This window comes from Canis lupus, chromosome 3 (genome assembly GCF_048164855.1).
Source record: "Canis lupus baileyi chromosome 3, mCanLup2.hap1, whole genome shotgun sequence".
Taxonomy (NCBI): domain Eukaryota; kingdom Metazoa; phylum Chordata; class Mammalia; order Carnivora; family Canidae; genus Canis; species Canis lupus.
The window spans coordinates 23,705,101-23,730,209 of NC_132840.1; the positions used below are offsets into that span (position 1 = coordinate 23,705,101).

The 25,109-nt window shown below is 45.7% G+C and overlaps 1 protein-coding gene across 8 annotated transcripts in view; it reads left to right on the top strand.

Moving 5' to 3' along the window:
- The first annotated feature begins 3,906 nt into the window (after positions 1–3,906).
- The window catches only part of BANP (BTG3 associated nuclear protein), a 104,946-nt gene continuing 83,743 nt past the window's right edge, over positions 3,907–25,109 (top strand). For 6 of the 8 annotated variants that reach the window (XM_072819540.1, XM_072819543.1, XM_072819544.1 and 3 more), the window contains exon 1: positions 3,907–4,046. The gene's annotated coding sequence lies outside the window, so the exon portion shown is untranslated. Of the gene's footprint in view, positions 4,047–4,626; positions 5,074–24,655; positions 24,732–25,109 lie in introns of those variants that run through there. The other 2 variants (XM_072819541.1, XM_072819542.1) reach the window with 2 other exon arrangements.

Here is a 25,109-nt window from a genome sequence, read left to right on the forward strand (position 1 = left end):
TGGACTTCTTGCCTAATTTTCATGGCTAGGACTTCCAGGACTCTGTGGAATGTGGACTCTACCTTTATCTCATTTTTGGTCTCAGAGGAAAAGCTTTCAACTTTTCATCATGGAGTGTGATGTAAGCTGTAAGCTTGTCGTACATGGCCTTTATTATGTTGAAAGTTTTTATCACAAAGGATGGTGAATTTTGTCAAATGATTTTTCTGCATCTATTGAGATGATCATATAGTATCAATTTTATTAATGCAATGTATCACATTATGGGTATGTTTCCCTCTGTGTTCCTGGGTGGGGGGACTACACCAGTTACAAGTGGCTAGAGCTGGGTCTCAAGGTGGTTTCAGGAAGGCCTCAGCCATGGATGGCTGTTAAATTGTCGTTGCTGAGGGGAGATGTGATGAGAGAACCTCCTATTCCACCACGTTGCTGATGGACTTCCTGGTCTTTAAACCTCTTGATGGACCAGAATATGTGGCTGTGGTGGAACTATGCCAGTGGGGAATGAGGCTACAGTTGGATCTCAGTGCTACTTCTTTCCATTTCCCTGGAATTATCCTATGGGCTTTACCTCCAGGACTCCAGGATGAATTCCCCTTCATCCTCAAACTTGATCTCTTCCCAGCAAGTGCTTTTGTATGAAGCAGGAAAAGGAATCCTGGAGTAGGAGAGGAATTACAAAATAGCCCCCTTAGGTGGACAATTACAAAGAGACGCTGTTCAAGGTTGTCTCCACAGCCATGGGTGATGGTCAGTGGCTGGTAGTGTCCAGACTTTCCCATATCAGGGAATGGTGATTCCATCCATCTGGTTATCCATATTTGCAGACCCAGACAGCATCTCAGATGCCCCTCTCCCTTATCTCTGCCCCCAGTATCGGGTTTATGGTCAAGTCCTGTTGATTTCACCCCATGACATCTCTTGATACTGTCCACTTCTCTGCGTCTCAGTCTCCATTGTGATCACCCCAGTTCAGGCCTCCATCATCTCTTGCCAGGACCCTTGCCACAGCCTCCGCAAGTGCTCTCCCCAATCCACTTAGAAATTCTCCCCTCCACCCCCAATTTATTTTCAACATTCTAGCTAGAGTGACTTTTGAAATGCAAATCAGATCTTATCTACCCTTGTCCCAAACCTTATAAAGGCTTTCCATTATTTTAGGATCAAAACCAAACCTATCTCTTGGCCAACAAGGACCTGCATAGGCCACAGCCTAGCTGCCCTTCCTGCCATATCTCACAATCTTTCTCCTCAAAGCTCTAGCACTGCCTTGGCTTTGTGACCCTGGATGTGTTGCTTAACCTCTCTGAACTTCATGTTCTTCACAAAGAACAGAGATTATGTGTTTAGCTGAAGGCATGGCAACTTAACACAGCGTAATATGATCATTTCTTGAGTCAGACCTTCTGCTAAACTCTTTACAAACTCTACTTCACTGAATCCTCCTGATATCCCCATGAGCTCTAACTGTGAAATAACAGTTTCCAGAGGAGATGTCCGAGGCTCACAAGGCCTCAGCATGCAGTTTGCTACAGAAAAGCTTGGATTCCAAGCCCAGGTCAGGCCAACTCAATGTCCTTGCTCTTGTAGACAATAGCACTGTTTTCTAGGCTTTTCTTCTGCAACTGAGAGTTTCATGAATAAGAGTTCTCTCCATCCTAGTGACATCTTCATGAATAGGACCCTTCTGGAGAATTCTATGGTTTACTTGAAGTGAGCAATGCACAGTTTTGAGATCTTTGCAAATGCCCAATGCACGCATATGGAAGGGGTCCCCCATTTCTGGTGCCATTCAGGCCAGAGTGCACCTCCTTCTCTTCTCGTAAAGTCATAAATCCCCCACTAATGTGACACCAGTCTCATTAACTCCAGAACTGAACTGGATTTTTTTTTTTTCTTTGAGAGGGAGACAGAGAATGGGAGGGGCAGAGAGAGAATCTAAAGCAGTGGATGTGGAACTTAATTGCACAACCCTGAGATCATGACTTGAGCTGAAATAAAGAGTCAGATGTTCAACCCACTGAGCACCCAGACATTCCTGGACTGGATCCTTGTATGGATTGACGGGCAAGGAAGAGGACCCTCTGCAATAAAGAAGAAACCCTCCATTGGTAGATAACTGTCTTTGTCAGTTTCCAGATATTGAATTATTTTTAAAACCATGGCTAATCAGCTAGATGTCAATACAAAGTAACATTCTCCTCTATTTGAGCTTTCTGGGCAGCAAAATGAAAAATAAATTAATCTGAATAATCAAAAACGTAAAAGAGAAGTCCATGACTCTGGCATAAGTATAATTATAATTTTGATTGGCTTAATTCCTGATGATGACTTAGCACTGGTATAGAACCCAGTAGTGTGCTAGGCCTCGCCAGGAAGGAGCCAGCAACCCATATCCACAACAGAGCTACAGACAAAAGCTTTGTTGAGATTTTGAAATAACATGAAAAAGATCAGTCTACAAAAAACAAAACAAAACAAAAAAACAAAACAAAAACAAAAAGATCAGTCTACATTTATCTACTCTGTACTCAGATATTTGCATGTCCATGTTAAGAATTCTTAGTTAAGTGTTTAGTTTTGGCTACGGTTGAGGCAGAGGTGGGGATAGAAGACATTGCCCTCACTTATCTCTCAGGATTTGCACGTTTAGCTTCTGCCATCCTCTTCCCCACTATGAGCACACTCTAGACCAGAGTGTTTTGGTTTCTAAACCCTGGTTTTGTCTTCTTCCAGCAGTGTGACCTTGCTGAGCAATTTCCCTTCCTCCCAGGACAATTCTCATTTCAATGCGAGCATCTTTTCCAGCACCGATCTTCTGTGATTGTTCTCTGTAATTTCTTCAAGGCACCTTTCCTGTAAAGCTAAGCCAAAGATCAGCCTCGGTAGATCCCCCAAGTGTGCATTCTGGAAGAGACTATTACTAGCAAGGTTGCCCAAGGGCAAGCAGCTCGTTACTGCCTCCAAGAATCAGGTTTTTATCATCGGCAAAAAGGGAAGTAGGCAGGAAAGTTACAGAAACAGTAGAGCATTTTCTTTTCCAAATGAAAATAGCTCCACAGTCTTGTTTTTGGACGACCGAAGAAATTCTTGCCCGTTGTAAACAACTCAGAAAACAAAGGCAAGTGTAAAGAAGAAAACAAAAAGCAGGGTAACCCCAACGCACAAGAAGAGCAACAGTGATACCAGTGAGCAGGAGTAACATTGCCGGATGGTGTGTACAGCCAGTGGTTTTTCCCCACGAGCACCAACAGACCAGCACTTATGCTACACACGTGTAACACAGCCACATGCACACCGCATGTTCGTGTACATACGCACACACAGAGATTACTTCCACACGGGACAGGTCACACCACGAACACACATTTTCCCCCACGCGTGAGCCCTGGGAAGTGTGGTCAGACTCCGGGGACCCGGAGCACCAGCTATTACTCGGGGGCACCCCTTCGGAGTCGCAGCGGCCTCAGGCCCCCCGTCTCCAACTACAAGTCCCAGCAGTGGCGGGCGCGGGCGCCGACGGGAGGCCGGAGTCCGGAGAGACTACAAGTACCAGCAGGCTTGGCGCACACGCCGGGACTACGATTCCCAGGAACCACAGCTCGCGGCTCGCGCAGAGCCCTCCGGGATATGTAGTCGTCGCGCGCACCTAATTCCTATTCATTCAGCCTCTGAAGAAACGTAAATTCCTCTCGCGGTCCACCGACGCGACTTCTCACGGGGCTAGCGAGGAGACGGAGCGCGCGCCGGGAAAGGAAAGATTCCAGGCCCCAACCGTGGCGCGGCCGGACGACGCGTGCGCATGCTCGGCGGTCGCCGGCGCCGGCGAAGGCGCGCGCGGGAGGCCTGGAGCGGCAGGCCCCGCCCCCTGGCCCGGTCCCCGGGCCCGGCGCGCCCCGCGTGAGGAGCCTGCGCAGACGGGGCGGGGCGGAGGGCCGCGGGGAGGGACTCGCGGCGCCTGCGCAGAGCGGCGGCTTCTCTCGCGAGGACGGACGCCATTATCGCATCTCCCCGACAAACACCACGAGAATTCCGCAGCCCACACGGTAATTGCAGCTCCCGCAGCCGGTCGCGTCTCCACCTCCCCCTTCCCGCGGGGCGAGAGCGAGAGCGAGAGCGAGATCTCCCCTCCTCCCTCCTCCCTGCGCCCTCCTCCGGCCGCCGCGCCCGCGCCCGCCGCCCCCGCCCGGGACGCCCTGCCCGGCCGCCCAACGGCCCGCCGCCTTCGGCCCCGCCGGCGCGCCCCGCTCCCGGCGCCCTCCCCGCCCGCTCTGGCTCCCCCGGCCGCCGCCGCCGCCGCCGCCGCCCCCGCAGCCGCCCCCGCCCCCCGCGAGGGCCCCGCGCCGCGCCCCGGACGGACCCGGGCACAGGCCTCCCCTGTCAGTCGGCGCCCGGGGCCCGCGGGCAGGCCGCCCTGCGCCCGGTGTGCCCGCCCCGCGGGGCCGAGGGCTCACGGGGAGGGGAGGGGAGGGGAGGGGAGCGCTCAGGCTTGGGGAGTGCGGCCTGGGGTTTGCCTCGAGCCCCCCGCCCCGCCCCGCCCCCGGTGGGCGCCCTGCACCGGGCGCTCCTCGAGGACGCGGGGGCTCGGGGGCTGCCGGGGGGCTCGGGGGGCTCGGGGCTGGCCGCCCCTGGCGCCCTCTGCACCGGCTGCACCCCCCCGGCCTCGCCAAGGTCGGGGTAGTCCAGGGGTCGCCCCAGGTGAGGGACCCGGGGGACCGCCCGCCCATTACTCCGCTTCCGGACCGCCCTGCATACGAGGATCTAGAGGATCTGGAGGATCTAGCGGCGGGGAGACCGCGGAACAGCCCCCGAGATGAGTCGTCTCTGTTTAGCTTCGTTCTCCCTTGTGTTGCACTAAAGTGAGAACATGTGCTCAGGATGTTGGATTCCGTGGACATCCCGTGGCCTTAGGGTCTGGAAGTGGCTGCCGTGCACGCGCTCTGTGCTGTGGCTGGGCCTGCGGACCACTCCCAGGGCTTCTCATCGCAGCCATCTAGAGAGGTGACCGGCCACCGGGGTTAGGACACTCGTCCAAGACGCGGGGAGCCAAGGCCTTGAACTCCTCTCTCCGAGGTCCGTGCTCTTAAATAATAATACATCTAGCAGTCATGCACACGGTAAACCCTCAGGGGAAAACTTAGGTTGAAGAGCAACAGCCCCGTCTTACTCCTCAAAGACTTAACATCTTTTTGCTCTTGGGGAAGGTCTCCGTAGCTCTGGAGAGTACCTTGGTATTTTATTAGTCTTACACATTGTTGACATTCTGTTATCATACGATGATTGAGCCCTTCCTATCATATCCCACCTTTTCTATCCCCTTAATTCACTGTGTTCACTTGACTCAGATTGTTTAAGACCGAGCAAATACTGTTTTTCACTTCTACAGCTTTCTGTTTTTTTCTGTTGTTTGTAGTGGCCTTTCTTTTTCTTTGCATTCTCTGTTCCCATTGACTCTTTACGTTGTAAATTATCAAGGGATAAGGTCATCTCTCCAACTCCCCACTCCTCCCTCCCCCCCATCCTCCTCAGCCCTCTGTCCTCTTTTTCTAATCTGGATTGATTACTCAGGCCAGTACAAGTATTCTTCTGATATTTTCCTTTATTATACATCCCAGTTTGTACAGGATTCCATGTTTTAATCTTGGCTTTCTTCATTTCAATATCATTTCTGCCAAATAGTCTTATTCGTTTTGAGTAACTCCTTACAATCCGCTTTGGTGTTAGGACATTTCCAGAGTGCCCTAGGATGTGGAGTCTCACTGTGGATGTTCAGTGCTTCTGGGCGCTTGCCCTTCAGCTCTGGGAAATCCTCTTGTATCTGACAATTTCCCCTGCATTTACTCTTTTATTTTGATGATGGACATCTTGGATTGACCCACTGAATCTTGTGTCTTTATCCTCTTTTGTCATTTTCTTCTCTTTTTTGGGAGAGGGCTTCAAGTTATCTTCCAATCCTGTTTAAAATTTTTTATTTCCACAGTTGAAAATTGATCAAAAACTTATGTGTTCTCCCCGCCCCCCCCCCCCCCCAGTAGCTACTTGTGAACATATTCTTGATTTTGAGGATACCAACATGGGATTTTTTTCAATTCTTTTGTTCTTTGATTTCTTATTTCCTCTAGTGCCATTGTTGCCTTTTAAAAAATATTGGCTTCATACTTCATGTGGCAAATATTCCTTAAATATTGGTAATTGTTGTTTAAAGCAAGAGGAAATGGGCAGAGAGCTCTGAGTCTGTGGGGCTGGTTTTGAAAATGTGTGGGTCTCCCCTCAAGTCATTGGGAACTTGTTACTGTGTGGGACTTTGAGTGCCAGATTGCAGAGACTTTTTCTGTGGGTCTTACAGCTTAAGACCAGATCCCTTTGATTTGGGATTGGTCTACCTGGTCTAGGGAGGGTGTGAGCAGAAACGGCCTGTGCTCTGCTGAGTGTTCTGGCCTGCCACAGGCTTACCCACTTTGGCTGTACCCACTCCTGTATGCCCCAGATTGTGGTTTCCTTTGCCTCCATTAGATCCTATCAGTCTCCCAGAAATTTGCAAAGTATCTTGTCTGTGTCATATTTTCTTTCTTGTGGGATTGTTATATGCAATTAAAAATTAATTTAATGGGATGAGCAGAGATCACCTTTGTGGCAAGTTGCTCCTTGTGAGCAGGAATTACAGAGCCCGTTCTTGTCTTTCTGCTCTGCTGCCTCTCTTGGTAATGGATGCCATCCGTCAGTGGAACCGATGCCCTGAGCATTGTCCCCGTGGTCATCTCCGCGTTGCAGTGTGGGCGGATGTCGTGTGTTCCTCCTGGAGGTTCTGGCTCTGCAGCCTTGGAGGCATGCCAAGCTCAGCTGGGGAAGGCCAACCATAGACAAGTGTAGCAAAGGTTGTGATTTCAGACTCTTAAGGTTGTCTTATCACACTGGCTTCTTATACCATGTCATTGTACTAAGGTAGCACTTCAGTGTGCCAAGTTTAAGGATCGCCTCTAGTTAAGCAGTGATTACTGTACATGAAGTGTAATCTTGGTGCATTTTAGTCAGCTGTCCTTCGAAAGTTGTGTACAGTGAAATATGTCAGCTATATCTGTCAGGGCCTAGCAAGGCTCACATGAGGTGGTTCATGGGCCAGTGACATTACCATCACTGGGTGTTTGAGAGAAAGGCAAACTCTCAGGCCCCCACCAGACATGGGATCAGAATCTGCAGCTTTGTAAACTTTTAATTTTGAGACTTTTAATTTTAGATTTACAGAAAAGTTGCAAAAATAGTTCACAGAGCTTCCCTGTTCCCGTCACCCGCTTCCCGTAATGCTGACTTCTTACATAACCAGATATCCATATGAAAATCAGGAAATTAACATCGGCACAGTACTGTTAACTAAAGTACAGACTTAACTGAATTTCGTAAGTTTTCCATTAATATCCTTTTTCTGTTTCAGGATCTAATCCAGGATCCCACTCTGCATTTAGTTGTCATGTCTCCTGAAGTCTCCAATCTGTGATCTTTACATAGCCCCAAAGTATCTCTCTAAAGATATTTATAAATTACAAAGGGAAAAATGGTAACTTCACAGTGGAAAAACCTACAAATACCACCTTAACATCACCAGTAATAAGACATATGATATCACGTACCCCAGTGTGATACACTGAGACAAATGCTTACATTGTTCAGTCACGAGAAAACCCAAATTGAGGGTCACTCACCAAAATCTTAACTGGTGCTCCTCAAAAAGTATCCAGGTCTTGAAAAAACAGGGAAAGACTCAATTTGCATGTAAAAAGATTGCTGGGTGTGGTATATATGTCCTTTGATGCAGAAGAAATACTTCCTGTGCTAGATGGTCACCAAGGAAATAAGATAAAGAACAGTCTTGTTTTGTGGATTGCTACTTGGGTGCTTCGGGCACAGGTTCTGGGTGAGCTGTGGTAATGGTTTAGTGATAGCACCCAGTATAGCTGAGAAAGCCATCATCTTTAAGATCTTTGTCTACATTGTATAAATCCTGACAACTTTAGCTGTATGGTTAAATACATGACCCACAAGACTAACTTTAAAATGTACACATAACTATCAGTTTAGCTACTTAAGTCTGGGAAAAATAAACATTTTTCTCATTTTGAAGGAGCTCCTGGGGGAAAATAACACATTAAGGTTTTCAATGAGAACGTCTCAGATAAAAGCTTTAAAAAGTCCTCCCTATAATAGGTAAATAAAGATCGTTACTGTGTTCTCTGACTTCACGTATATGATGGTCATAACAAAATCACATAATGGATTGTTCATTGGAAGTACTCTGAACCATTCTGAAATGTTCATTTTCTTGGGACGTGAGGAGGAGTTTTAGGGAATTTGAGAGCCAAGTACTGAGTGGGATCATATGACTGGAATTTGCTCTTAAAAAGCTACACTTGTTTTTTTTGGGGGGGCCAGTACCTGGAGGTTATTTAGCTCATGGCGGAGAATTAGAATTAGCAGTCACCCCTACTTTTCCCTTTTTTTTCTAACCCTTCGGTTTTCCACTTTTGTACAGGCTGTGAAACCAGTTAAAAATTAGAGCTTTAGCTAATACACTATCTTTGCCTCGCCTTTTGGCTCTGTTCATTGTCCAGGACTATGCCTGGCTTTTCCGGGAGAAAGTTCTTGACTCCTCACCCCCAGTGCAGTGGTGAAGGTATGGCCTCCTCACAATGCTCCAGAGTACACCTCTAAGAGGAAGCAGAACTGGGGATCAGCACCTGGAGCCTCCCATTGCTTGAAACCTGTGGATGTTGTTGAATTAAAATGTGATGGAAATATTAAGCCACAAGCAGAGAGTATGCCCAAAATATTGTGATATCGCATGAAATTGATTCCTCTTTTGAATTAATTTTTCTGCACCTTTCATTTCTATCCATAGTCAAGAACTGTATGATTTCATTAAATATTTTGGAGCCATATACCTCCATAGTAGAGTGGACAGTAAGATTCACTTTCTGACTGTAAGAAGTGTCACATTGGGGGGGAGAGGTGGTGGTGATGGTGGATGACTGGTGAATAACCCGTGAGCTCAGATTGCTCCCAGTGCATAAGTAATGGAAGAACAATATCCAACAAAGGTCCAGAGAAGGCAGAGATGAGAACGTGTGTTAATTAGATCGCTGACAAAGTAGTAGGTGGAATGGATGCGTATGTGGAAATTGCCATTTCCTTGCCTTGTATTCGCATATAAAAGAATTGAGCACACGTAGAGCACTGGAAGTGAAGGTGGGTTGGACAGGACCCCCGGTTAGACAGAGGTCTGGCCACGAGGGTGGGAGTGTGGTCAGGAAACCAAGACTACGTTGAGCCTATCAAGCTGAGGCCTCAGCATCTGTGGGCAGAACCCTGTACTGACAAACTGTTTAGTAATAAAGATTTATATTCTGTGCTTCAAAAAGTGCTGTTTGTGGTTTGTAGTGATTTTTCCTTTTTTCACAAGGTAGAAAATCATCAAATAATTTGAAGCAAAGTTTAACCTTTCTGAGCTGGAAGGGGGTTTGGATGAAGCTAGCAGGGAAAACTTGGTGTGTGTACTGCCGGCACTCCCTCCCTGCTGTCAACTGTGTCCAGTGTTGTGGCCAGAGCTCCAGGCATCTGAACCTCACAGAGCAGGGACGGATGGACTCAGGCTGCGGTTCCTGCTGTCACCATGGTGCAGCCCTGTGATTCCGTCGGCAGGTGGATGGCCAAGATGTACCTGTCTGCTGTTACACCATCCTCCTGTGAACTCTCGTCGGCAGGAGCCGAGACTGGGCCTCAGGAGCAAAGTGCTGCATTAGGCTTCCTTGTCTGCCAGAACGCTTCCCTGGAGATGCTGTGTAATTCACACCCCTTGTGCTTTTACACTGAATTGGACAGAGAAGGCCTAGTGTCCTGTTGACTAGCTAAAAGTGGCAGCTGCCTGTTGGCAGTGAATTGGTCTTCTTAGCTTTGTAATTAAACATCTTGTGAATTTTTAAGATTTGTGACATTCAAGTAATTTTCACATTTTTTTGCAAAGTGAGGATTTAGTATGTTATTTTAGACTTGTGTAATTCAAACTTGTACAATGCAATCATCCTGTGTTAGGGAGGAGAAAAAGTGGAAGGGGCCACATAAAATAATAACAAGTATGTAATGCTTGGGGTTCCCTTCAAACACAGCTGCTAATGAAAAGTGCAGTTAGACTTGGTTCTTGAGTTCTGGGGATCATTCAAGAACTCCGTAAGCCTGCTTTTCCTTATTGGGATTTCTATGGATCCAATTATAACGAATCAGAAGCCACTCTCTACGGCTGACAAGAGGTGGAGCAAGAAGAGCCAGTGGAGACCTGGAGACAGTTGAACCGCCCTGTAATAATAGTGCAGCCACCTCTTTCAGAGCTCAACATCCCTGTTCTACGGTAATAGGTCCTGATTTCTTTATTCTTCAGTCTTGAGGCAGTTTCAAGATCTGAAGATGCCACCAATGTCTTCATAAACACTTTTGAGCTCTAGGGCAGAAGTCTCAATAAACTTTTTCTGTAAAGGGCCAGATAAGTGAATATTTTTGACTCTGGTGTCTCTGTCATAACTGCTCAGCTGTGCCCTTTAGGGTGGAAGCCAGCATGGGTGTAGTTGTTTTCTGGTAGAACTCTACAAAATAGCAGGATTTAGCCCCTGGGCTATAGTTTGTGAGTTCCCCAAGCTCTAAACTAAAAATACTAATGCAAGGTGGAGAAATAAATCAAAGTTGGGGGTTCAGTAACAGTGAGATGGTAGGAATACTTCGACTGATGCCAAGTACCGTTCAGAGTGTGTCCTCCCCTTACGGGTGGTGGTGCTGCTCGCCAGCAGCATCACGCTCTTAATTACAGACGTCGAGACTTGGGGCAATCTGGAAGAAGGCCACTGAGCTGTCTCATTCACCTCCTGAAGGTGCTGAGAGTGTAGGTCAGAAATTTAGTTCATTTTAGGGTAATCTTGGAAAGGAAGTGGCAGTGGCAGCCTTTCAGAAGTAGAACGAGTGATGACAAAGTTGCCTTCAAATGAGAATGCTTCCATCCATCCTCACTGCTGTTCCATGGAGAAAAAGCCTCAGCATCTCTTCGTAGGAATTGGGTGTTTTCAGACTTAGAAGTTGCAGGAATATTACAAAGAATTGTGACAGTCTTCTAGATTTTTAGGTTTTCTCTCCTCTCTACAAATCTGTGTGTGTGTATTTTTTCCCTGAACAATGTAAGATATGATGCCCCTTTGGTCTTAAATCCTTAAGAGGCTGTTTTCTATATTCCAGGGATATTCTTTTATACAACCACAACATAATTATTAAAATTCAGAGTTTCTCATTGATACAACTCTATTATCTGAGCAACAGATTTAATTCGATTTTACTAGTTATTCCAGTGATGTCCTTAGTAAAAGAAAAAGGGACTCATACACTTTGATGCATCTGTTTTTCCTCAAGGATATTTTCCCTGGCATACGTAATCATAAATTAGGTCCACACTCCTTACAAACTACAAGTTCAGTAAAATCAAAAGTGTGAACTGTTGATGAAAATCACTGAATAACCATTTCTTTCTGCCCTTCTGTTGAGAGAGGAATGGGAGGACTCAGTAAAGAGACAGAATGCTAGCTCTTTCTAAGGTCTGCTCAGATCCTTAGCTGCATGTATCGATGCATTGTGATTAGAATGTACTAGAATTGTGGGTCAGAAATGAACATGACCTCCCATGGTGTCATTACCTAGATTTATTTTTTAAAAACTTAAAATTTCCTAAGGTTGCTTTCAGGTAGATGTTATCCTATTGGGCTAGGTAAGAGTTCTTTTCCAAGGGTACCTGGTTAGTGCTGGACCGTTTTTTTGTTTGTTTGTTTTTTAAATAAGAGTCTAAATATTTTGGGTTTCCAAGTTGAAATTTGTCCCCCTTGAAAGTCAGGTTAATGGGCTAAGGTGAAAACATTTTTGAGATGCAGATAAATTATGTCATGTGTCTTTTTTTTTTTTTTTTAAGATTTTATTTATTAGAGCATGTGAGGGAGCAGGAACAGGGAGAGGGGGTGAGGGAGAAGGAGAAGCAGACAGTCCCATGGATCAGGGAGCCCAAGGTGGGGCTTGATCCCAGGACCCCAGGATCATGACCTGAGTGGAAAGCAGACACTCAACTGACTGAGCCACCCAGGCACCCCTATGTCATGTGTCTTTAATCAAAGTGAATTATTTGGTGTAGCAAACAAATTTTCTTAAAATTTAAATATCATCTGGAAATGATCTTAACCTGTAATAGTTCTGGGCCCCTTTGCTGCTGTCCAGTCTGAAGTTGTGCCTGGAGTCCTGGTTTGCTTGGCCCCCTTGTTTGGTTCCCCCACTTAAGTCTAGACTAGAGTTCTGTGCTCCAGGTAGCAGGTATTGAGATGTTTCTGGGTTTGGGTGGAGTAGTCCTCTCCAGAGAGGCGTTTCAGCTCTGTTGCCCATAAGATTGTCTTAATGTTATGTGGGCTAGGAGAGTGTTGGGGCCTGAGACCCAGAGCTCCTTGTGCTGGCTGTTTGGCTCCTGCAGGGACGGGCAGCCCTGGCCCCACATGCCAGGTGGTATGGTGGGGAGCACTCCTGAAACCCTCAGCTCAGCATTTACCAGGCTTGCAACCTGGACTCTCAAGTCCTCATCCCACCGCACACAGGCTTCCTGATGTTCTCGAGCCCCAATAGGAAGGCCTACTAGTTTGAAGAAGATATTTGACTACTAAAGTGGCTTTAAAAAATTAAACTGTAGATACATGCTTTACATGGACATTTTTGTTGGCATGAACTTTCAATCTTCTACCTGAACCAGTTAATTTTGGGGTTCCAAGTGGTTTCTTTACTTTTTGTATTGTTTTCATGACTGAGTTTGGACTACATAATGAGAACTCTGAGCTTGACAGACCATACTGAGAGACCATAAACTTAGATCCCTGGGCCCTGTGACGATAGTGGCATGGGATGTGTCTACCACCCTTGAACCCGTGTGAGAGCTGTGCATGGGTCAGCCAGTGTCCCTGACATGACCTTAGCAAGTCTTCCTAGACTCTGTTTTCTGTTGTAGATCATATTAATTACTTCTCCTTGGTTATCAGCTGTGCCTCTGAGGGGTTGCACTTGCTTGACGTGTTGTGTGGATCAGAAACCTCTAGAACTGTCCCTGCATCTGCTACCTGTCATTGTTACTTATTTTAATGACTGCTCGAGTTGGGAGTTAATCTTTTGTTTTTGTGTTGCCTGGTTAGGATTACAAATCCCCTTAACATTTTGGCACGTGCTAGTTGTTTCGTTTGGTTTCTGTGAAACTGCGAGGTGGAAAAAGCAGATTAGGACACTGTAGTATCCTTACCCTTGGACTGCTGACCACCCTCCTCCCTTGGCTTTGCAGTATGTGGCATTGAGCAGGAGAAACAGATGGGTGATAAAAGGCTTTCAGTTTCCGGAGGGAGCTACAGGATAGATGGTTGGGCAGACGCCAGGGAGGAAGAGCAAGCATGGGTGATGGATAACATATGGGCCCTGTTAGCAGGACACAGAGGTTTGACTGTGGAGCATGCTCTGCTTCCTCCCAATCCCCACCCCCCTTTTCTTCAGGGTACTCTGGTCTCATTTCCCTTAGTAAACATTCATACTGTGTTGCATCTAAGGGGAGTGTTTAGGGATGGGCCTGTCTGTAAAATGGGGGCACAACGGCCCCCATCCATTATTGTGAAGACTGAATGATATGATGCTTAATACATGGCAACTCCTGTAATTACTGTTATCAGCATCACCTTCCAGGTCCTGGGTCATCTTATGCTTGTCAAGCTTGTAAGGTGCTAGCTTAATTGATAGAAATGTGCATGTAGCCAGAATTTTTTTTTTAAGATTTTATTTATTTATTCATGAGAATACACAGAGAGGAAAGAGAGAGAGGCAGGGACACAGGATGGCTGTAGGCGGCGCTAAACTGCTGAACCACCAGGGCTGCCCCCCCCCCCCCTTTTTTTTTGTAGTCAGAATTTTGTTTGTGGTAAACTTACATCATAGAATCTTGAAATTTTAGAACTGGCCAGAAACTTAGAGGTGTTTTAAATTAGTAAACTTGCTAAGGAAAAGCTTGGCCATGCGTGTAAAGTACACATTTATTGTAAGTACAAGAACCTGCAATGACTTTTGTGTTTCTGCTGTGAGGGACTGATCAGTATGTGCTCCACCGAACACTGTCCCAGCAACCCTCCTTGATAGACATTAGGTTTCAGATACCCTCTTGTTCTCTCCAGGGAAGTGACTTCTCTTGCACTTTTTATTGTAAATTGTGGTAGATGCTGTAACTACACAGTGCTGTAATTTGTGTTGTTATTCAATGATATGTCGTTGAGAATATTTTTTTTAAAGATTTAAAAAAAATGTATTCATGAGAGACACAGAGAGAGAGAGGCAGAGACACAGGCAGAGGGAGAAGCAGGCTCCCCATAGGGAGCCCGATGTGGGACTTGATCGCAGGACTCCAGGATCACCCCCTGGGCTGAAGGCAGGCACCAAACCGCTGAGCCACCCAGGGATCCCCTACTTTGTTGAGAATTTTAAATCTTATTAGATGATTTTAGACAGTTTGCAATAGTATGAATTCTTATAATCTTAGGGTCAATATTTCTTATATGAACATATGTCTGTGGAGAAAGTGTTTAATTTGTCTTTAATTCAGTCATAGAATGAGCTATCTCTGGATTTAGGTATATGATCATAACAATCAATACAATGTTTCTTTGAAACATAGCTTTCTTCTCTAGAGGTGGAAGAATTGGCCCATGTCATCTCATGCATTTCCACACTTCTGAATGTCTTCCATCTTAACTGAAAAAATAGAGGTACAAGTACATCAAGTGTATAGGAGAGAGGTTGACTTTCAACTGCAGTCTCCAAGTATTGAATGCTTTTTTTTTTTTTTTTTAATGAGATAAAACCAAGATTTCTACTGTCCTATAGCTGAAGGGTTGAAAGACCTGTCAGGCCCAAGACCTGAAGCGTGGGTTTCAGGATTATCTTTGTTTACAGGAACATTTGAACTGCAGGGTCATTCCTTTACTCAACTAGTATTTGTGGATGACTTCCACATGCCCAGCATGATTCTTGGCAACATTGGTCACCCAATGCCTACTGCAATGGTTTTAACATTAAAGGGAGACTTTCAGGCACCGGACAAATCCTTACAGCCCCAAAGCAGCCATAGACAGCATGCAAACAGCTGGGCATGGCTGTGTTCCAATAAAACTTTATTCATGGACACTGAAATTGAGTTTCATGTAATTTCATGTCACAAAATAGCATCTTTTTTTTTCCTTTTGGCTCATGTACAAAAACAGGTGGAGAGTTGCATTTGGCTTAGAATACATTTGTTAAATGGATGAATAAAAGGAGGCTATCAAGAGGCAGACGGGGCAGAGCCAGATTGGGGAAGGTTTGAAACCTAGGGAGAAATTTGGATGTAACACTTATAAGCAGAGGAGGGCATGGAAGGTACTTAAGCTAGGCTTTGAGAGGATGAGCTTTCTTTGGAAGAATGTTAATGTGCAACTTGTCTACGGGTGGATGAGAGAGGATTGGTTTCTTGCCTGAGCCCTCTGTGGCTTTGGGATGGACCAAGGGGACACTCAGCCTGCCAGATCAATGGACTCAAATTCAGATTGTGTTACAGGGAGATGGTGCTGTGTGTCAGGGGCTAGAGGAGGAATTGGTGAGAGGCCAGTTCAAGGATGATGGGGCACCCAGCAGACCAGGTGCAATGGAAGGAAGCAGAAGGAGGAAGTGGAGGAGGAGGAGGAAGAGGAGGAGGGAGGGAGGGAGGGAAGATGGAAAGAAGGAAGGAAGGGAGGAAGGAAGGGAGGAAGGAAGGAAGGGAGGAAGGAAGGAAGGAAGGAAGGAAGGAAGGAAGGAAGTCAGTCAGGTCAAAATCAGCAAGCATAAAGAAGCCGTGGGGTTTGGTAATGGTTGGATACTTAAGGGTAGCAGAGCAGAAGTTCAAAAAAGTCTGCAGAGTTCTTTGTGGGAGGGGTCGGGAGATTGGTGGTATCTCCTTGAGCTTTCTTGGGGGAAGATTAGTGCTGGTGCAGGAAGAGTTCAGCTTTGAAAGTGTTGGAGTGGATTTTATTGTTAAAGGCCATAGTGTGTTTGAAATACGGGGTGAGAAGGCAAGGTGGGAGATGGGGATTACTCCCAGTCATTGATGTGTGAGCCTGCTGGCAGTCCTGGGAGACCATCCATCCATCTAGCATCCCAGGGCTATATCCTGGGAGCGGGGAAGGGGCCTCACTAGTGCCCCACAGCGTGTGGGTCATTTGGAACCAGGTGGATGAATGCTCCGCAGATGAAGGGGGGAGCGTTTGCAGGAGGGCAGAGGTACTGGGAGAAGGAGGGAGAAATGGAAGGGCTAGGGCCCAAAGGTACTCAGTCATTGATACAGGGCTCTTGTCTGGTCCCTTGGAGAAAAGCTCCAGTCTGACACTGAGTTTGGAAACAGTATTGTTTGAGATTCAGAGGGAGAGGGAAGAGACGTTGTGGATGAGGGTTCTAGAACATGCCTTAAGAGTTTGGCACAGGAGGGATGTCATGGCAGCTAGTGAGCAGCTAGTGGATTGAGAGTTTTATTATTTTTGTTTTTTTTCTAAACATTTACTTAAGAGCTTTTATCAGATACATTGCAGAGTAGTATAGGTTGTTCTTGTGTATCCACACCCAGTTTCTCCCTGTATCGTCAACACACACCAGCATGATGTGGGGCCAGGGCCGCGACAGGGAGCACTCCAGGCACTGCTTGGCCTGTCAGCATGAGCAGGTTCTGTGGAGTCAGTGGTTCTGTGCTGCCCTTCCTCCCCTTAATCCAGAGAAAAGTTGCTAGAAGACAGCAGTGAGTTCACAGGTGTGTGTCCTCCATCTAGACTCAAAAAGGATTAGTATTTTGGGGCATTGCTTCATCCATGTGTACAGGCACCCCTTGGAGATACTGTGGGTTTGGTTCCAGACCTCTGCAACAAAGCAAATATTGCAATAAAGTGAGTCAAATGAGTCTTACGGTTTCCCAGTGTATATACATGTTTACACTATAGTTGATTAAGTGTGCAATAGTGTGCGTTATGTCTAAAAAAGCAATACACCTACCTTGTTTAAAAACACTTTACTGTTAAAAAATGCTAATCATCATCTTTGCTTTCAGTGAATCATAATTACTGATCACAGATCAGCACAACAAGTAATAATGAAAAAGTTTGAAATACTGTGAGAATTACACATTTTGGTAATTTTTGCTAACCTGTAATTTTTTCTGCTTTTGAAAATTAGTTGCAGAGATCACTGTATTTCACCACTAAATGCTTGATGCTCACGTCCTGAGAACAAGAACATTCACATAACCTCTAAAAAATGAATATATTAAGTGTCACTGAAGATATTGTCCATATTTAAATGTCCCCCCAAATTTGTTTATGGCTGATGACCCCCACCACTAGGACCTCACTGCCTCTGGCAGATCTCCTTAGGTTTCGTTAATTGAGAGCGAGCCTCTGCTAGTTTTATGCTGTGGGCTTTTCCATGGTCCTGGCCAGTAGACCTGTACCTTTATCCCCTTCTTTCTGCCAACTCCCCAGATCTTTACGAAGGCTGTGGGGTAGCTGCCTCAACCTGTGTTCCCCTAGCTAGGCCTCTTCTTAGCTCTAGCTAAGCAGTAGATCCCAGGTGGATCCCAATTGTCACTTGTACTTGGTCACTATTTTATTGAGTATCTTAAGGGCAGGGTCATGTTCTCTTTCTTTGTAGCATCTGTTGGGCGCAGTGCCCAGTGGTTATTTTTTGAAGAATGTGGGAATGAACGCAGGAAGATCACTTAATATTGTGTGAAAGAGTTCACAGAGACTAAAATTCCTCCTAGAATGAAGAAATAAGGCTGAAATATTTAAATCTGCAGGTGGGTGTACATTAACGTACTCCTGTATCTTTGGCAGAGGTAGTATTTTATGTTGTCAGAGTAAATACTTAACGTCGTGAACAATTTATAGCTACCAGGGAAGAATTAAAATATGGGTATTATAATAGTAAACACCAAAAATTTTATTGCAAGGTAAACACAAGCTTCTCTAGTGTATTTACATTTATCTTTGGCAGTTGGTTAATCAAATAAAAGTTGCTTGTAATTGTTTATGGTTTGTATTTTATACCAGAAGTTATCTGAAATTCACTTTAAGTCATACATGGTTCTTATGCTTTCTTTCTGGATATACAATACCTGAAAGCAGTGGTTGTTAAAAGTGTGGTCCAAGGAACCCCATGGGTGTCCTTGAGACCTTGACAGGGGGGTCTGTGAGATCAGACGGTTGAAATAATGATCATAAGAGGTCATTTGCTTTTTTTGTGTGTTGACATTTGCACTGATGGTGTGGGGTTGATGTGTCAAAGCTGCTGCCGCCTGGCTGCAGTTGGGTCCTTCTATTCTTCACTGCAATTAAAAAAAGCCATTTTCACCTAAAAATGTCCCTGATGAAGTAGTAAAAATTCGTTTATTAGGTCTCAACGTTTGAGTACAACTCTTTTTAATACTCAGTGGGACAAAACAGGAAGTTTGTGGAAAACACTTCTGCATTTCAGAGTTGGAGCATTGCCTGGAGGACAAGCTTTTCTGCACTTAAGTTGCTAGCTGAACTAGCCCTGTTTTTTCATGGACCAACATGAAAGAATAATTGATAAACTACAATTATTTCTTACTAATTGAACAAAGCCTGTTACTTCAAGGAAAGCAACTAATGCTATTGCTGAAGAGAAAATTTGAGCTTTCAAGTGGAATTGGAATTTTGCAAAGTATGCCTCTGTCACTGTGATCCTGACAGCTTCTCAATACTTAAAGATGTTTCTGATATCAGTGTTAATATTAATGAATGTAATGCTGATAATACATAATGAACTGCGTTTGGAAAACTTGAATGACTCAATAAACCAGTATTTTCCACATGATCAATGCACGATGTTGCAAAGTTGCATTTGGGTGGAAGATCCATTGAAAGTTCAAGACAGACCAATGGATTTGAAAGTAATAATTTGAAAGTAATAAAGTAAAAAGTTTACCGATAAGGTTTTAGATTGCACACTGCAACAAGATTTCAGGGAAAAATAAAACACCTGTCGAGTGTTGGTATTGTCTTAACAAAGAGTACCCGCAGTTTTCTGAATTGGCTGGTAAAATATTGTCCCCACAGGACTTCTTTGTGAGGGTGGGTTTTCTTTGTGTGCATCAACTAACATATTTCCTAATGTAAGAATGAAAGCTGACAGATATGAAAATCCACTTGTTTTCCATTAAGTCTGACATGAAGGAGCTGTGTGAAAATGCCAAACTACGTCCTTCTTCTTGCTAAGATTTTGCTGCTGCTGTTTTGGAAACTATAGTTGTTTATCGTAAAAAATATTTTACATATAATATGTTGATTTTTATAATTTTTTGTTGATTTCTATAATTTTTAAATGAATAAAGAAGTATTCAAACATTTTCTGTTCTAATTTCAAATATGGTAACTACTGATAGATATACCTATACAAGCACAGGCTTCTTGGACCTCACCCACTTTACGATGGTAAAGGGGTGCTGAGCCCAGGATGCATGTGAACTGGGGCAGTAGGTGCTGTGGGACCAGTTTCAATGCAGCCACTTTTCTTTCCTGCATCATGGTTGGTATTTGAGGAGGTGTGTACCTTTTGGAAAAAATGAGTAAAAGTGGCAAAGTTAATCAAACATGAACCCTAAGGGGAAGGACCTGCATCTGAGGCCCATTTGGCATTCTTTTTCTAATTTTAAATGTAAACACATCTGGGCCAGCTGTCTTAACCAAGGAATGGTGTGGCTGGCTTTTCCCAGGAAGAAGGGGAAACCATAGGAAGAAGGGTTTCCTACTTCCCAATTTCCTTGTTTACCTGTCCCCAGACAGGGTGTTGATAGTTATATGTTCCCTTCCTTCCCCAGTTTGTCTTTTGTATACTGCCTTCCCACCCTGCATTGATTTCAGAGAAAAAAAATAAGCAAGCTGCGTCTTTTTCACATAATTATCTTAATTATGTTCTTACTACACTTAGATCCAAAAGAATTTGACCTAATGGAATGATCTTTGGTTTCGTGGAGGTTTCCCTTTTTCTGGAGATTCAGCTTCAGGTTCTACTTAGCCACTTCTTCACGTGGGAATGGAAATAATTGTTGTGATTTTTATGGTGTGGGCTTGACATTCCTGCTCAGGTGCACACAGAACCCCCAGCAGGAGCCATGCAAGATGAGAGGCGGTGGCTCTAGGGGCACTGGGCAGGCTGTAGGATCTCTGTGCTGGCGGTCCTTGTCTGCACTGCCGTTTCAGGGCTCAGCATCCATTCGGGTGGTGGCACCCTGAGACTCTTGGACTCATGTAGGGACGCACCTACCCTCAGAGTTGTTCATTCAGTTCACATCTTCTTCATGGACAGTGTGAAGTCACACCAGTTGTCTATTTTGAGACCCCTCCAAGCTAGGGTCATGCCTGACTTTCTCCTCCGTAACTGTGCCTCTTCCGCTGGCCACGCTGTGTGTATCTGATGGTGGGTAGCTTACAGTAGTAGCACAGAGTCACTTCGCTGCTGTGGGAGGTTGTGTGGAAAGACCCTCATCCAAGACAGATTCAGCATCAGAGCTTTGTTTAGGGGTTAATATAAGAAACCGCTTTACGGGCAGCCCTGGTGGCTTGGTGGTTTAGCACTGCCTGCAGCCCAGGGCGTGATCCTGGAGACCCTGGATCGAGTCCCACGTCTGGCTCCCTGCATGGTGCCTGCTTCTCCTTCTGCCTGTGTCTCTGCCTCTCTCTCTCTCTCTCTCTCTGTGTCTCTATGAATAAATAAATAAAATATTTTAAAAAAAAACAGCTTTGCAAAGAATTTCTGCCCTAAAAAAACTGGTGGGAAAAAGAAACCTGTACATGTGACATCCCTGAGACAGACCGAGTGATGTTCTTGTGGTGACAGAAGATCCCAGTGTAGACACAAGGAGGCTTTCTTGTTTTGCTTATTTTTTTCTTGCTTCCTTTTTCCTAATGAAAGCTGATAGTCCGGGACGCCTGGGTGGCTCAGCGGTTGAGCATCTGCCTTTGGCACAGGGCATGATCCTGGAGTCCCAGGATCGAGTCCCACATCAGGCTCCCTGTATGGAGCCTGCTTCTCCCTCTGCATTTTTCTCTGCATCTCTCTCTCTCTCTCTCTCTCTCTCTCTCTCTCTCTCTGTCTCTCATAAATGAATAAAATCTTAAAAAAAAAAAAAAGCTGATAGTCTGTCCATAGCATTTGTGCTTTAACCTTTGCTGCTAAAGTCAAGTTGCATGCTCAATTACAGTAGCTTTTCTTTTATTCCTGTTTTAATGGCCTTGTGGTTTTATTTTTTGGGTATCCAAAATATTTAAAAATTAGCAAAATTAAAAATAAATTTGTGGTTCTGTATTTCAGCTGATGAACAGCTGCTAGTGTCTGCTGCTGACAACTGATGAGCAGTTTGCTGTATTTTCATTGTTAACAACGGAATGTGCCGTTCACATGAAGGTCGCTGTCATAAACTAAACAGAGTTGGGACTTAATTATAGTCTAGTCTTTATTGGAACCAAGATATAGATCCAGTACTTTGAAGACTTTACTCTCTGGCTCTTAAGTAGACATGCTGACAGTCCTAGTTCTGCATTGATGTGTGACCCCACCGATAAGTCCAGTGGATTTATCATCCAGGTGCTTGTCGTGGCCCAGTGTGTGCCAGGCCCTGTGCTAGGCAGGGAGCAAAGTGATTGAAATTCCTGCCTGAACGGAGCTTCTCTTCCAGTTAGGGGAGACAGGTGCGTATGTAGTGAGTTAAGCTCTCAGTGCCTTGTGACAAAGCAGAAGAGGGGAGCAAGGAGCCATGCAGGTGCTGATGGTGGGTTTTGAATGGGTGTAGTTCTGTCTCTGGGAAGATGGTGTTGGGCAGAGGCATTAGGTGGCAGAGGGCCCAGTGGATGTTGGAGGGCTGGGGCTCTGAGCTTGGACAGGTCCAGCAAGGAGCCGTGGGGAGAGCCTGAGGGGCACCGGAGGGTGCCAGCTGGTACACAGTTGTCTTCAGAGTGCCAGGAAGCTCATGAGTTAGGAAGAAGCCTTTGGTGGGCTTTGAATAGATGAGGGACGTGGTCTGACATGTATTTTAATGTGATCTGCATGGCTTTTTAACTAGGTATTGGGAATAATTATGGGGCAAAGACAGAGCAGGGAGATTATGCAGAGGCCAGTGCACAAATCCAGATGTGAGAAGATGAGGCCAGAGTGCATGAAGTGAGAGATATGCCCACAGCTTGGCTGTAAGAGGGACAAGAGCCAAGGACTGAAGGTTTTGACATGGAGAGTCGGAGGAGCAGGGTGGTTGTGGGGTGGGTATTGAGTGCAGTTCAGGTATGTTGAAACTGAGACCAGACACCCAGGGATGGTGTCCAGGACGCTGTTGGCTACGTGGATCTGGAGTTCACGTGAGAGGTCTGAGTTGAAGGGTGGGCCTGCGTCGTCAGCCACAGGTGGTGTTCCAGTGCTACTGAGTGAGAAGAGGTCCTCCACTGAGCCTGGGCATCCCGCCAAGTCAGGAAGATGATGAGCACCCCCATAGAAGGGAAGGCAAGAGAGAGGCAGGTGGAGGAGGTGGGAGCAAGCCTGTGCCGGTGTTGCTGGCGGGGAGCATGGACCCACCTGGTTGGTCTAATTGGGCTAGGTTCTACAGGGAATGGAGGCAGCAAGTCTAGGCAGCTCTTAGGGAGGTGGTTTGCCCTGAAGGGGAGGAGCAAGATGGCCAGCTGAGCCCTGGGAAGGAGGGGCTGTGATGTGGAAGGGGGAGCAGAGAGGGAGGTGAGGTGGGGAGGGCCCGGGGCAATGGCGCTTCGGGAGCCCCCAGAGCTGTGTGGATTCGAGCACATGGCCGGCTGAGGCAGTTGCCTGGTATTTGTCAGGATTTGATGTGGTTGGACTTGTCTAAATACTTACCGGTTTTAGAGGGACAGTTTCTTTTTTTTTTTTTTTTTTTTTTTTTTTTTAGAGGGACAGTTTCATAGTGATAATAATACGTGCTTACAGAAGACTCAGCACTCAGCTGAGGGAGGATAAAGGATGAAAGTTGTCTGTACTCCCCCTCCCTGCCAGATACCAGGAAGTTCACCATGACGCCTTTACACGTGCACATGGACCTGTGACTCCACAGGCACGCAGTTATTAGAAAACGGGATTGGGATCATATATGTACTGTTCTATAATTTTCCTTATATATATACATATATATTTCTGTTAGTATTATATTCTGGAGATCTTTCAATTTGGTTCACATATTAAGCCAGTCTCGCTCACATTAATGAGTGTAGTGTTTCACAGTGTGGTGTGCCATTGTTTATTCCACCATTCTCCTGAGATCGAGCACTTCGGTTGTTGATTTGGGTTGGTGGGTCCTTTTTTCATGTGCCCCAGGGGAGATGCTCTCTTCATGGGCTTGCTAGGGTCGAACTGGTCATTTCCATCAGAGACATTATTGACATTAATCTCAGCTCAGCTGCTTTATTGTATTAAGACTGGACTACCTCCAGGACTTCTGAGAAATGGTAAATTTAATTTGCCAAAATGGCAGCCGCATGTAGTACTCTGCTCCAGTTTTCTTGGGCCTGTTGCCCTAGTTTTTCCTATTCAAACCTTCACTGTTAGCAGAATTTTAAATGACTCTCTCCTGGCAGCTGAACCGTTTTGAGTAAACGACTTGGATAGTGCGTGGCGTCCTCATTGGGAAGAGCTTGGGATTGAGGATTTTTATGGTGAGCTTGGAGGATTTTCTTAAGCCGCTCATAGAACTTTCAGAGACCAGGAAAAAGCTTGAACTAGGTGTTTGAAAACTTTCCATTAGCCCTTCGTGAGGGATGCTATTTAACCTGGAACCTGTGAACCCAGGGCCATCTGAACGGACTTGAGGGTGCCACACTTAAGGTTAAGGCTGGCTGCATGTGACAGGTTCCAGAATATGCTGTTTTAGAGCAGGTGGTTGGTTATTTTCCGATGAGGGAAGTTTGAGGCTGGTAGTCCTGGGACATGTGGCAGCTTCCGTCTTGTTCTTTGCTCTGCTCTTCTAGTTCTTTCTGTCCCACCCTCATCTCTGGAGTCCAGCAGCAGGAGGACAAGTGGGAGGGCCGTGGCCACATGCCAGCTGCCCTGTAAAGAGGTGTCCTGGAAGCTGCCATGCACCATGTCTGCACTTAAATCCCATCGGCGAGAACTGGTCACTTGAGTACAGCATGCTGCAGGAGTAGCTGGGGTAGGGGGTGGGGGGTGTCTGCCTGGTGGCCTCATGTCCCAGGAAATGAGGACTCTTACCCCGAGCATCAGGAGAACAGCTTCTGGGATAGGCAGCTATGGTTGGTGTGGGTGAAGCTCTGAAACTTGGCAGAATTTTGTCTCTCTGTGCTTTTTTTCTTTTTTTTTTTTCCTGGAAAAGAGCTCATAGCGTTTTGTTTTGTTTTAGATTTTGAAAGCAGTCTGCGACCTGAAAACGTTTAAATCCACCCCTCAAAGGTTGGGTGGGTGGTATTATCTCACTGAGGTCTTACTGCCTACATTAAGCGATTCACTGTGTCCTTTAACTGTCTTCGCTTAGGTTCTTGATTTGGACAAAGGAAGACCGAGTTTATGGCATGAGGAGCTCTTAGAGGTCATCTTCAGAGGACACAGAGGTAGCACAACACCTGTTTCTTCACATCTGACAGGCTCCCATGTCCGCTCTGCCCACTAGATCTCCCTCCCACGGATGAGCACAGGCAGCAGCGTTCAGAACTCTACTCTGCAATTGAGGCGGGAATGGGGAATCCCTAGCAGTTTATGCCCATATATTTAGATGACCAATATTTTTTTCTTCTTTTTTTTCAAGTAGGCTCCACACTTGGTGTGGGGCTCGAACTCATGACCCTGAGATCAAGACCTGAGCTGAGATCGAGCAGGATGCTTAACTGACTGAGCCATCCATGTGCCCCTATTTGACCATTTTTAAAAAGTGCTTTTTATTTCTAAAAAGGTGATAAATGCACAGGATAAAAATGCAGATATTATAAAAA